Source organism: Mus pahari, chromosome 11 (assembly GCF_900095145.1).
Source record: "Mus pahari chromosome 11, PAHARI_EIJ_v1.1, whole genome shotgun sequence".
Lineage (NCBI taxonomy): Eukaryota > Metazoa > Chordata > Mammalia > Rodentia > Muridae > Mus > Mus pahari.
In genome coordinates this window covers 32209389-32223955 of record NC_034600.1, presented here as the reverse complement: position 1 = coordinate 32223955, position 14567 = coordinate 32209389, and the positions used below count along the sequence as shown (strand labels likewise).

At 41.2% G+C, this 14567-nt stretch overlaps 1 long non-coding RNA gene across 1 annotated transcript; it reads left to right on the top strand.

Annotated features, from left to right (window-relative positions):
- Window positions 1-2584: 2584 nt before the first annotated feature.
- LOC110328756 lies at window positions 2585-7136 on the top strand. Its single transcript, XR_002380881.1, has 3 exons — window positions 2585-2673; window positions 6499-6568; window positions 6905-7136. It is a non-coding gene; the product is annotated as an uncharacterized LOC110328756 (long non-coding RNA).
- The last annotated feature ends 7431 nt before the right edge of the window (window positions 7137-14567 follow it).

Sequence of the window (14567 nt, the reverse complement as noted above, 5' to 3'; positions counted from 1 at the left end):
AAAATCTTAATGCTGAACACATCTATTGTTAATCTGATAAAGACAAAATAGAAGGGCACATTAAAATTCATAAGGGTTATTGGTACATAAGGGTCATATGAACTGGTCACATATGTAAGAAATAGTTTATGGTTAACTGTTAGAATTTTTATTTTTAAAATTTTTTTGAAATTAAAACATGACATCATTTTTATTTTTTTCTTCCATCTCTCCAACCTCCTGAATAACTCTCCACCCCTACAAACCCTCAAAATCATGCCCACGTTTTAATTCTTCCTATGTGTTTTAATGTTTATATGTTTGTAAATGTGTAGCTGCCACCTTAGCTCACATGTTACTTGCATATGTGTGGTTTCAGGGCTGATCACTTGGTATTGAAAAACCAATCATCAGATGGGTGGGCTGGTCCTGGGGGGGATTAGTGTTTCCTCTCTCAGCATTCTTGCCTGTAGATCTTTAGAATACTTTTTTAATTTGGAACTAAATTAATATATTTATATATAAAACAATTTAAGTTAAATGTCTTTCCTACTTTTGAGGCTCCCAGTAGAATCTACATATCATGTTATTTTTCACATAATAAGCCTTCCTTTATACAAAAAATTTTTTTTTCTATTTTACTCAAGGTTTTTCTATATCTTTAGATTCTCAAATATTTTTTCTATTGATCATAAATATTCTTCCTATTTATCACTAAATATTGTTAGCTGTGCTCTAAATTGTACTTTCCTGTTGTGTTTTCTAAAACAGTATTCACATTTAGAAAGATGACTTTCTTGCGCTAAGTTTATACATAATGATCATCCTGAATGTCTGCTACATTGGATAATTTCCAGTTGAATTCCTCGCATTTCTTTCTTCTATTCAATTTAATCAATTTGCACCTCTAGAACAGTGAACAGTCAATTACAGAAAGAATAGCAGGTTTCCATGTTTGGTTCATAATTTTAACGAGGGATATGATTCAGGCCTCACAATAAGTAAATAAATAAATGTCATTTTAATGAGCTTTTACTGCCGTACTTTGGAGACTGTCGTTGGAATAGGAGTCGGAATAGGATAAGAGAAGTATTGACAAACCACATTAGTGGACCAAATCCTCCTTGCTATCCGTTTTTATGAATCAGTTTAAGGGAACTCAGCCATTCTTGTCTGCCCAGGAACAATAGGCTGCTATCATCAGGAATATTTACTGGTTGGTTCTTAACTAAAAATACTGGTCCTAGGCAGTTTCAGAATATACTTCAGCAACAATTCTAAGACATGTCTTGCCTAACACACAAAACATTTATTCCGTTGCTACCTATTTAACTTGTGTCGACAGGCACCTGCATCTGGACAGGCACCAGGATCGCCTAGACTGGTGGGATCCCAGCATTCACAACATGAGCTCTTCTGAAAGTGCTCATTGCCTCCTGTCATGTCCCAGCGCCACACTGTCTCATGCTTCCTGTGTGGGGCTCTAAGGAAAAGGAAAATGAAAGAGGCTGGTATGCAAACTCTTGGGAGTTTATATTTTCAAAGAAGAGGATGAGAGGAAGGAAAGACAATCAATCGGCTAACGCCTGCTAGGTTAAAGCAGGAAGGACACCGCTCCACGAGGAGGGAAAACTGTAAGGGAGATGTTGTGTATGACAGAATTGAGGAGTTTAGGGCAGGATTGGTGTTCAGAGCCTCCTATATGGTGGGCATCTACAGAGAAGGGTGCGCTTCAAAAAGACCAATAACAAGCCTGAAGTTAGGCAATATACCCAATAAGGTAAAAAAAAAAAAAAAAAAAAAAAATCAGTTTCCACTCTGAATTCTGTACCTCCAAAATCTAGCCCTCTTGTTCTTCTTCTTCTTTTTAGCTAGAATGTCAGAGTAAAGAGGGGAGACCCATGTAATGGGTTAAGAAGTAAGATATGTTCAATTTAAAGGTTACATGCCATCTGCTCTGAGAGCAAATGATAAGATAAAGGCATCCAGATGCCAGGGAAATCAGTCCCCACACCTCAGGAACGTATTGACTGGATGAGGTCCAGGCCTTCCTACACACCCTGCTCTGGCCACCTCTTGTCTCTTTGGTATTGTCAGAATTGTTGGAATAAGAGAGACTTTATGAGGATAAGAGAGAATAGTCCTGGGGTTTACTACGAGTACTGAGTGTATAATTTAAAATCTTCCCTTTTAAAAATAAAGAAATCAAACTCTCACTTGTGCTCTACACACCTGTTGACTCCTGACACTGATTTGAGGAAGAGAAGGGACTCAAAACTACAAGGGACACCTCCCTCTCTTCCTCTGTTTCTACCCAGCCTCTCCCCGGAGTGCTGTGCTGCTGTGTCTGGGAGTACCATTGACCTTGGAGCTACCATGAGCAGCTGCAAAGACATTCCCACTGGACATCTGGTTGGAGTCACTTGAAAGATGCAACTCAAGAAACCCTGGATCAGCAGGAGCAGATGCTGGCATGGCCCTTTGCCATGGTACCCAAGAACCACCTCTGATGTGATGTAGAACTCGGTAGGTATCGAGGAGACTCTCACATACTAGAATCTAGCCCACTCTGTGATGTCGTAATCATTATGTCTACCAGAGCAAAGTAACTGATCATGAGGCCCAACATGCATGAGTCAGCCTGAGTCTCCTTCCTCAGTAGGATGGAGCCTACTGTACTCAGCAGAGAGTCAGGTACTGAGTTAGGTTCCTGGTCTATCTCGAATCGCCAACACTTTCCCTTGCATCAGCTATACCTCATAGTATCTGTTGCCTCCTTGAGGTTATCTCATAGCCTAGACAGAAATTGATTCACTAACTAGCTCAGCTCATTTTCTGTAGTTCATTTCAAGCCAAATTTCGTCTGCCTTTCAGAGTTAATGACAATATTCCCCAAGCCCTGAGGGTCTCCTCAGTCTAGGATGACTTTGTCCAGCTGACCCTATCACTACTAACTGCATATAGACCTTCAATTCAACAGCTTCAATCCCATCACAGGAAAAGGGTTTAGTTCATTCTCGGGAACCCCAGACATGGTCAAAAGTCTGGCCACATCCTCCTCTGCTGTCAGTAACACCCACTACTAGTCTTAGGTAGGTATCCACTAGACACTTGGTTGGGAGCACTTGAAAGATCCAGCTCAAGAAACCCTGGATCAGCCTTGTCCATTAGTCTTTGGCTTGACCCAAGCCCACTGAGTTAGTTTTACCAGTTGCTAGCTACCATGGCCTGCTCGCTCTCAGCAGAACCAAGCAACAGTACGACACTAGGGAATCCAGAGCCAAGGCTAGTGGATATGTCCAGGAAGCAGCAAAGCATCTAGTTTTACTAATTTATGGTATGTTTAGGAGATGTGCAGACTGTATGGTTGGCGTTAAGTAGGCAGGGCTTTATGGCCTTCACTCTGTTGAGTAGGAAGACTTCTGCTTAAAGGTTATTAGTCCTCACTTTGCTCCATTGGATCCTTAATACTGAGTGGAGTTTAGAATATGTGGCTGTCTAATAGATATTTAATAAATTAAAGGGAGAATCTTTGAACAGTTTCATAAACCTTGTGTTTATTATTTTAGACTACATTGATGATGCACAAAGAAATAACTCAGCAAAGACTGAGTGACTCTTAGATCTTCCAAGGACCATCTTTGATAAACATCCTAAGTATACTATCACCCTAAGAATCAATCTGGCTGAACCAGGCTTGATCCTTTAGTTTATCAGTCCTCCTCTCAAACTCCGTTCCTCCCCCAGCTCTGCTTCTCCCAGCATCTCCTACATCATCCCACATGCTCTCCAGCAGGAACTCAGTCAGCTCTGTATCTCAAGTTACTTTTTCCAAAAGGAAATTCTAAACTAGGAAGTATCCTTTGAAAACAAGAAGGAGCCTCAATGGAAGAGTTAGAGAAAGGACTGAAGGAGCTGAAGGGGTTTGCAATCCCATAGGAAGAACAACAATATCAACCCACCAGACCCCACAGAGCTCCCAGGGACTAAACCACCAACCAAAGAGTACACATGGTGGGACTCATGGCTCCAGCTGCATATGTAGCAGAGGATGACCTTGTTGGACATCAATGGGAGGAGAGGCCCTCGGTCCTGTGAAGGCTCTATGCCCTAGTGTAGGGGAATGCCAGGGCTGGGAGGCAGGAGTCGGTTGGTGGATGGGGGAGCACTCTCATAGAAGCAGGGGTTGGGGGGATGAGATAGGTTTCCAGAGGGGAAACCTGGAAAGGGAATAACATTTGAAATATAAATAAATAAAATATCCAAGAAAAGAAAAGAAAAAAATAATAAATTTCAGATGGATTCAAATTTGCCTAAAACTGGCTAAAGAACTAAATCATGCACAAAGGGAATTGGATGACTATTAACCATTTAGAAAGGATATTTTGTAAGCTTACAGCACTAGAAAATACTTTAGAATGGGGAAAGCTAACAGGTTTACTGCTAAACCCCGAACGCCAACAAATTAATAAAACATAAAGTTTTAAAAGAAGCCCTGTGAGTGTGGAACATTTGCTGCCCAGTTACGAGTTAGCATGCCCTGCGTCCACAGAATCACATGTTACTCTAGTAGGCCATCTGTTATTCCAGTGACTGTAAAGCAGAGATAAAACAGGCCAGGAGCAAGGCAGCCAGCTACACAGCCATAGTGACAATCTCCATGTTGGACTGAGAGGCCCTGCCTCAAAAGAATAAGGTTCAAGAACAGTTGAGGAAGATTCTTGACATCAACCTCGGGCCTCCACATCACGGAATCACAGACCCATGCACATCCAAATACACACACACACACATACACACACACACACACACACACACACACACACCACAGACACACATCAGAGAAAACACCTAGAAAAAAGAAGCCACTGACTAAAACCATAGCTGTAGTATACTTGTATGTGACATGTTTACATAAAGTATATTGTATATGTATAATGTACAGATATTTAAAGCACATGTGATGAGCAAAAGATTAATTTTATGTGGAGTAAAATAAACTTTAAAACTGGGTTTATTAAACTTTCTCATCAAACCAAGAAAAGGAAATAATGATAAAATATTTTTAAAATCTAGAAATCAGTTTAATATCAGTAATAAAGTGTAAGTTAAAATAAAGATAGAATTTTATTGGAAAAACTGGCCAGAATAAAGAATATGCAATGCCCAGGACTGGAGGACAGACTGTGGGTGCATTTGGCTTCATAGCAGCCATGACAGTGCTTGACACAGCTCTTTAGGAAAGCAGTTTAGCAGGATAAATTAAGCATCAGAAAAACATCGTGATTTTTTTTTTTGATCTAGTAATTTCACTGTGGGTTCTCTTCTAGGGAAGTCATCTAAAATATGGAAGGGAATAACTATTTAGCAAGCTGTTCATCACAGATTTATAACCTAACAGTTTTTAAGAACCTATCTAGAAGTCCAATGAGGGTATGCTTAAGTAACCACAATGCATCATTTGAGAGATTTTTTATGTGGCCATTAAAATTATAGTTGGAAAGAAGCAAAGCAGAAAAAAATGTTCCTGTTCTAAAAAATATTAAAATGATACATACACTAAAGAGAAACTACCAAGTATTGCCGTGTAGATGGTAAAGATGTTTTAAATCTCCCCAAACATTCTGAGAAAAGCTGTTGCGCATGCCAGTTACCATTCTAAAAGCCCAAATGATCGGCCCATTACTAAAAGTGGACATGGATGAGAACCTTAGTCACAGGACGCCATGCCACTCCAGGGTTGCTCTAAAGCACAACTCACCCCCATCTAGGGAGGCTGAATCTCTGCTCATCTGTAGAAGCCACTTTCTCACTCTGAGAACAGACTTGTGAAGCAAGTCCTCGGCTGCTCTGTTCTCTGATGAACTCAAATCTCAGTCTGGCCTCACCCAGTCAGGAGGCACAGAGACTGTCAACTTAGGAAAGATGCTGCAGGGTCTCTGTATGTGAGGGCCCGTAACACACTGCTACAAAGGGGAGGCATGGAATGTCTGTGCCTAGATCACCACGTGTTTTCAGAATGTGACTAAGACAAGCCACCCAGGTTGTCAGGCAGCCACAGCACTGCGCAAAGTCTAAGGCAGGCTGGCGTCCTAGGTAAAGCTCACCCTGACCCTGAGTGGTAGCCCATGGTGACATTCTGCTGATAAATGATCCTCTTGAACAGGAAATAGAATAAATGACTTTCCTGAACTTAATAATACACTTGCCTTGAGCCTGACCCTAGGCACAGCATGTATTAACCCTTTGAATACCCTCACCAGCCTCACAAGGCGCGTGCTCTTGTGGTGTCATTTCCAAAAGAGGAAACAGAGTACAATGCAAGCCTCACTCACTTGGCTGGTAAAGGATGAGGTCAGGAATCGGATCCGCAGTTGGGCCCCAATTTGCTGAAGTTAATATTTTATGCATTTGGTTTTTGTTTGTTTGCTTTTGTGAGGCAGGGGAGTAAGTGTTTTATGTAAGCCCTCTACCACTGAACCACATCCCCACTCTTTTGGTGTTTGTTAACTGTTTTAGATCATGACCCTCCTGCCTCAAGTTCCCAAGTGCTATGATTATAGACATGAGCCACCACACCTGACCACAGGTAAGTATAAAATTTAACCACTGATTTAGAAATGCTTCTGTTGACCTTAAGTTCCACTACCTGATTTGACCTTATACATCCCCTTTTTGACTGGCTGGTGAAGAAATGCATGATTTATTTATCTCCTTCATCAGAAAAGGTATCTCTCTGAACTGGATTGATTGGTGCCTCCCTCCAAATTTGTATAATGAAGCCCCAATTCCATGTAGAAGAGATCATGGCCTTGTTTTCAAGCTGGATTCTTAGAGAGCTAATCAAATTCCAATTAAGTCACTAGGGTAAGCCATAGTCCAAGATGACAAACGGGGAGACTATAAAGGAAGACTAACAAGACAGATACATAAGGTGAGTGGTCACGTGAAACTGACGAAATAAATTTTCAACTTCTCTGCCAGCCAAAGAACACCAAGGAATGCTAGGAAGCCACCAGAAGGCAGGCAGAGGAACCTCCCCAATGTCACCACAGTACTGCATCTCTACATTGATCTTAAGGAAATTGTAGCAAACTGTAAGTGTTGTCTCCTCTTCCTGTCCTCATTGTCCATCTACATAATAAAAATATTTTGTTTGAGCAAACAGCTGAGGCAGATGATTAGGTATAAAAGAGGGGCCTAGGCTGGAGGGTTGGTTGAGATTCCACATGTGATGCTGAGAAGTATCTGTGTGGTCCAAGGATAGAGAGCAAGGCCCTTGAAGTCCCCCTTATATCCCAACTAAAATCAAAGATTCTGTTTGAGAATGTGTGTGCGTGTGTGTGTGTGTGTGTGCGTGTGTACATGTGTGTGTGTGTGTGTCTCACTGATTTAAAAGCAGAATTTAAAGCCGTGCATGGTGATGCTCATCTACAATATAAGTGACTAGGAGGTAAAAACAGTAGGATCAGGACTTCAGGACCAGTTTCAGCTACACTGCAAGTTCAAGATCAGCCTAGGCAATATGAGACATTGCTTCAAAAAATAAAATGTGTGTGTGTGTGTGTGTGTGTGTGTGTCTGTGTGCCTATGCTTGTGTACATTAGTGTTTGTGTGAGTGTGTCTGTATATGAGTGTGAGAGTATGTGTGTATGTATGTGTGTGTGTCTGTGTATATTAGTGTGTGTGTCTTTATATGAGTGCATGTATATGTCTGTGTATATAAGTATATGTGTGAAAGCGTGTATGTGAGTGTCTGTGACAGTGTGTATATGTGTGTGTGTGTAAATATGTGGCAGGTAGGATGGCTGGGGAGATATTTACCCCACAAGCCTGACAATTTAAGTTCAGGACCCCCAAATATACATTAAAAAGCCAGCTACAGTAGTACAGGTCTGTAAGGCCAGTGCACTCCTTCTGGGAGACAGGAAGCAGAGACAGGAGACTTTTCAGAAGCTTGCTGGCCAGCTAGCCCGGTACACACAGCAACAGACAAGGTGGAAGGCGAGGACGGATGCTCAAGGCTGCTCTCTGACCTCCACAGGCACTTCATGACATGCATGCACATTTATTCACACAGGAACATAGACACATCTACATGTACACCAAAAAAAATTTTTTAAGCAAACAAAAGCAGAATTGGTTTCATTTCCTCACTTGATATTTTAAAGTGTCACTAATAAACACAGGATCATATTTTATCTCCCATAGACCAATTTTATTGTCTTCAAGTACCATGTCCTAAATGTGTCAAGAAAAAAATTGAAATTACTAAGCAATAGTTGACACATTCACTTTTGTTCATCAACACTTGCAATAACCCATAAAAATATATTTGGCATCCAGGCAAAAATAATCATTATTCTATTCAGTCTTAATAAGTCTAAGATTTTCCTTCTGTTTGAAATATCATAGAGTAATATCCAATTTGTGGGGTGTGTGTGTGTGTGTTTTAGAGTATTTACTTCTAATAAATAGGTTCAGAATAACTGAGTGAGGGCTCACTTCCCAGTGAGGTAAAGACAATAAAGATTCTCTATTAAATAAAGAGCAAAAATTAAACAATGCAGATTAGCATGCTTCCTTTTCAAAATGCAGCCAACAGAAGGTCAAAGCTGGTAGGTTCTCCAGAAGGCTGGATGTTAATAGTTTAGGGTTAGGCTTGCATCTGGCCTTGAAGGAAATGACTTCAGGGGGACCAAGAAAATAGTTGTCACAGTGCTTGCTCTCAAATCTGCCTAAGTTGAACTTGAACTCGGGGTGTATATCCTTAAAACAGATGGTTCACCCTGTAATCACATTTAGTAGGTGTGTGTCTTTGTGTCTGTGTGGTGTGTTTATATGTGTATATATGTGGTATATTTGTGTGTGTATATTTGTGTGTGTGTATGGTATGTCTGTATATGTGTATGTGAGATATATATATATATATATATGCCTATGTATATGTATGTCTGGTGTATGTATGTATGTATGTGTGTGGTATGTCTGTGTGTGTGCATATGTGTATGTGGTGTGTCTATGTGGTGTATGTGGGGGGATGGACATAAAAGAGATGAGACCAATGGTCATATAGTGCCACAGACTGGACCTCACTTTGGGTCCCCGATCTGTGGGGAACGGGTCTCTTGGTTGCAGGTGAGCAAGGATTCGGTGAATGAGTGACAGACAGTCCACAGGAGAGAGGGTGTAAAACTGAATGCATTCTCATAAAGTGAACACCAGTGTTATAAAGTACAGAGAACAAAGGGGTAGGATGTCACAGTAGGCAAAGTACATTGAAGTTACTTGACACAAAACAGAGGAATGACTTCAAAGGGACTTACAGGAGCCAGGTAATGTTTATAGTTAAGATAAAGCAGTTCTGCCTAGGGTCAGCTAAAGACAGGTAAGGATTTCACACCTTAGTCACAATTTGTGCTACTCCTTTGAGCCTTGTGAGAGCTAGCACCAGGGGGCTCAGCATTAGCAGACCTTCTCATGAATAATACAATACCACAACCCCCTATTTCCTAGGCCTTGGTAAATACTTGCATATGGAAAGTAACCTTTTCACTGAATTCTGAGCTCCTGGCTTTAAGGAATTTTCAGGACTTTGGAACACTGGCTTTAAGGGTATGTATTTCACCTATGGTAAAAGTTTAATCTTTAAAGACATTAATAATACTGAAAGAGAGCATACATCATACTAGCATGCGGATAGGGTTCGTGTATATAGATTATTGGAAATGCCAAGACTCCAGGAGGCTGAATCTCTTTGAGACTCTTTTCCTCAGGACTCCTTCAGGTTTTTAGGGCTGTTGTGAGCCACCACTGAAGTAGGCGTGGCAATATAGGGTCAAAAGAGAGTTCTCCATGCTAATGAGATACCTAGAGGCCATGAGAGCTTAGCCAATAAGCTTCCCTTCCCGAATATTCTTCCCTGTAAAAGGTATTTAATCCCAGGCCCACCCTAGGAAGTGGGGTATGATTTTACGCAGGAATTTTCCACCATGACAATAAACTGTTGGGAACCAATGACTGTCTCTTTTCACCAAAATCTGCCATGGGGAGCCATGAAGAAAGCCTTCACCTACAGAGCCATAGCCTAATCTCCCATAGAAGGCCTCTCACCTCTCTGTACTCCCAGCTACAACTGCCACCAAGCCTGCATTCACCAAGCCAAGGACAATCATTCCTGGTGCCTGGATGTCCAAGAGTCTAAGAATCCTATGGCCCTGGCCTCACTGCAGGCCTGGGGACCCAGCTTTCCCACACCTCAGACTGGACTGCCCTTTCCCACCCCGAGTGGTGTCTCAGCACTTCCCTTCAGCCCAGCACCTACCCTGGCAGCAGTGTGGGATATAAGCACAGTCAAACTCCCTTCTATCTGCCTCCCCAAGAGGCTATGCCTAGTAGTGGGCCAACGGGGCAGCAGACCATGAAAGGAAGCATGGTATGTACGTATGTGGTATATCTGTGTGTTATGTGTATGTGGTACGTGGTGTGTGTGTGTAAGCCAAATCCAGCAACAAAGCAAAGAAATGCTGGATGCAGAGATAATTACCCCTTAGAGTGAAGTCCTAGATGGCCAGTAATATTTAGTTCTGTTCCTGGCTCTGTTTTCCATCCCATGTGTCATGAGTTGTCTCACTGACATTTTCTCTGAGGTACATTTAATAATTTCAAATTGGCCTTCAACAAAAAGAAGTCTGGCCTTATGACCCAGGCCTATAATCTGCTGTTTACAAGGTGGAGCAAGGGGTTGCAACTTCAAGGCCTGCCTCGGCAACTTCCTAAGACACTGTCTCAAAATACAAAGTGACCAGAAAGGTGGGGGTATATCTCAGTGGCAGAACCCTTACTTAACATGTAAGTATGATGCCAAGGTTTAATCCTAAGATCCACACAAAGGGGGAGGTGAAGGAAAGGCCTATCATTCTGCCATAACAGTCCTTAAAAGCCAATAGTTGAAGATGTAACTTGAATACTATCAGAGGAACATGCATGGTGTCACCACAAAGGTAGATATGGTCGCATATGCCTATAATCCCATCACTAGAGATCACTAGAGAGGGGTGTGGTGGATTGTAAGTTCAAGGCTACCCTGGAAGTCTATTTTAAAACAAAACAACATTCACTAGGCCTTATAGAAAAGTATGAAAAGAGAATTAAAGGAAAAGACTATGAAGTCAAGCTGGAGAGGTGGATCAGAAGTTAAGAGCACTGGTGGTTCTTCTAGAAGATGTCAGTTCAGTTCCCAGAACCCACATGACAACCCACAATGCTCTGTAACTCAAGCACCAGGGGATCCAACGCCCTCTTCTGGTCTCCATGGGCATTTCGTGCACTCAGTATACTTAGATGCAGCCAAAACATTCATACACATAAAATAAAAATAAATTTAAAAATCTTTGAAAAAAGTATAAACTTATGAGTCCGATTTTCAACAAAAGTTTCAATTTTGCCATGTCAAGGCAACTGTACAAGATTCTCATGTAGCTTCAAAGAGTACCATAACAGTGCTGTTTTCCAAAGATGATCAAGATACTTTTAGATTCCCTTTAGAGCAGAAGATGGCACCTTTTGAACATCTTAAAAGAGCTAAAAGGTGATAAATCATTTTAGACAACATACAAGCTAGTTTTATGTGGACTTGACACAAGCTAGAGTCATTAGAGCAGAACAAGTGTCAATTGAGATAATACCTCCATAAGATTGGGCTGTAAGCAAGCCTAAATCATTTTCTTATTAATGTGGAACAGCCCAACCAATTGTGGGTGGTGCTATTCCTAGGCTGATGGTCTTTGGTTCTATAAGAAAGCAAGCTAAGCAAGCCACCAGGAGCAAGCCAGAAAGCAGCATCCCTTCATGGTCTCCGCATCAGCTCCTTCCTCCAGGTACCTCCTCTAACTGCTTTTGATGATAAACTGTTATATGGAACTTTGAGTGAAAGAAATGTCACCCCCATCCAAGTGGCTTTTGGTCATGATGTTTCATCATAGCAATAGTAACCCTAACTAAAGACAAGCAAGTTGTTTATCTCTTATTTCCCTACCTTGCAAGGGTTTTTGTGGAAGTTAAATGGATAATTTACAAACAATGTTTAGTACAAGACTTAGCACCTGGCAGGCATCCAGTCGGGCTATATGAGCATTATTTGTCGTTTAGTCAGAATTTTTATGATTCTTGGAAGGTATGTAATGTTTCCAGACTGTTGAAAGATTTTGAGGCTAAGTCTTCAGTCAAAGGAATGATCCTTTCTCATGCCAACGCTTTACAGCAAGAGACTAGAGAGCAAGACATATACAGGTGTTTTGAAGTCCATCAGCTGGAGATATTTTGGATGATAGTCTCAAGTTTAATAAAGGACAACAACCTAGTGTGAATAAAATCCGTGCACTATCTTTGTAATATGACTACTTTGAAAGAAGAGGGAAAGAAACTAGCTCTAGCTCTTTACAACAAAGGCTCTGTGGTGTTGTGTGATTTCCATGACACTTGATTGTTTTCAGAGTCACGCCTGGCTTGTTCTCAGGGATGTTGACAAATGCAGAGCTGCACTGTGTGCAGTAAAATAATACAGACACCTGTGCCCTCACGCTTCCTGACTCTAATTTTATCTCCCCCACGTGTTGTTTGTCTTGCTCTAAGTTCCTACGAAGCATGGGGGCTGGGGAGGGGGAGGGTTCTTAGAAGGTTCATGATGGTACTATCCACTCCAGTGCCACTATGCTTTCAAAATGAGAAGTCTCATTTGCCATTGTGACACAAACAGGGCTTGGGTTTCTTCTTGATTCTCTTAGGCTTGCGACTCCTGGAGCAAGTTCTACCTCTTCCATTGTAGTTCCCGCTGGAAGTCCGTACAGAGTGCTGGTGTGCATGGCCAGAAACACAGTTCGGCTTATCAACTTGCTATGTTGACATATGTCACAGGACAGAAAAGATTTTAGATTCATTAGAAGCATAGTTTGGGAAGCTAGCATGAGGAAAGCAGGGTTTGATGAGGTATGAATTCAATTTTCTGTTCGCCATGGTGCAACGCTTATCTAGTCACCTAATAACTATTATTGAGTGGTCTTCTCCAAGAAGATCTTGAGACAAAAATTAAAGTGCCTTGTTAAATTAAGGGAAATTTAAATGTTATGCAGGAAAGAATGGATGCACAAATAAAAGTACTAAAGAATAAAATATAAAACTTACTGTGATATAGAGGGGGAATTGAGATATACAGCTAATCCTATATGTATGTGATGTAAGTAACCATAAGGATATATGTCAAAATGTTTACTGTGAAATTTCACTCTAAATACTGTGAATTTCTTAACTTTTTTTTGCCAGTAAGCATAGGCTATTTTCATAAGACAATATAGAAAATAATTTGAGAAAAAAAGAAAATTCTGACTTTGAGGAATTTAGGGAGGCGTCCTAGGAAGATGGTGTTTGAGTGTGTTCCTGACAATGACTGGGGATGTAACAATGGGAGTGACCAGAACATGCCATGCTCACAGGTTAAATCTGCATGCTAGGCTGTGAGCCAGCTCATTCATGACTATAGAATATAAGCCTCAAAACAACAACAACAACAACAACAACAGATAATCATCAACCTACTACAGTCTTACTTCCAGAACTCATGGGTCTGATATTTAAGGAGTTCATACATTGAGTGAAGTTTCAACCTATATATGCAGCTTCAGGACCTAATTATAAACCTGTGCATTAAAGATCTCATTGTAGAAATGCACGGCAGAAACTCAGGGAGTGGAGAAACTCTGTGTGTGTGTGTGTGTGTGTGTGTGTGTGTGTGTGTGTGTGTGTGTGCACGCGCGCGTCTTAGTTACCATACAGGAAACTTTCCTGCTATGGTATAGAGTTACTCCTGAAAAGGTTATGAATAGTTTTTTTTAATATTTTACATGAATATTTAAAATTTTTATCATTGAAAATCCATGCCAAAAGAGAAAATCTTCATTTGCTCCTCCCCCCCCCCATTACCAATTGTTTAAAGGGAGCTGTTTTTTTTGTTTTTGTTTTTGCTTTTGTTTTTTTCAAAGGGCTCTTAGCTAGCAGTTGCTACATATCAACTGATGGGTACCAGGGGCTAGACCTGGCCTGTGAGTAAAGACGGCTCACCCAGATAAAGATCTACACACTGGCTTCTGTATGGACAGTGCTTGCACAGGGCCCAGATTCTGGCTGTGGTGTTAATGGAACAAATGAAGATTGTTCACACACAGGGCACTTCCTGAAGTATGAGATGAGCAGAAAGCTCACCCCTCTGCTTTTCCACCTGATGTGCTCATTTCCATTAAAGACCAAGCTTATAATAACTATTTAGACAGAGGATGAAGTGGAAATACTTTTGCATGACCCTGAGCTTGTCAGGTATCCAACAGCAACATATGTAGCATCTCCACAGGTTGAAGACATTGCTAAATGGGCAGATTTTCAGGGTGGTTTTTTGTTTGTTTGTTTGTTTGGTTGGTTGGTTGGTTTTGGTTTTGGTTTCTGGTTTTTCGAGACAGGGTTTCTCTGTATAGCCCTGGCTGTCCTGGAACTCACTTTGTAGACCAGGCTGGCCTCAAACTCAGAAATCCGCCTGCCTC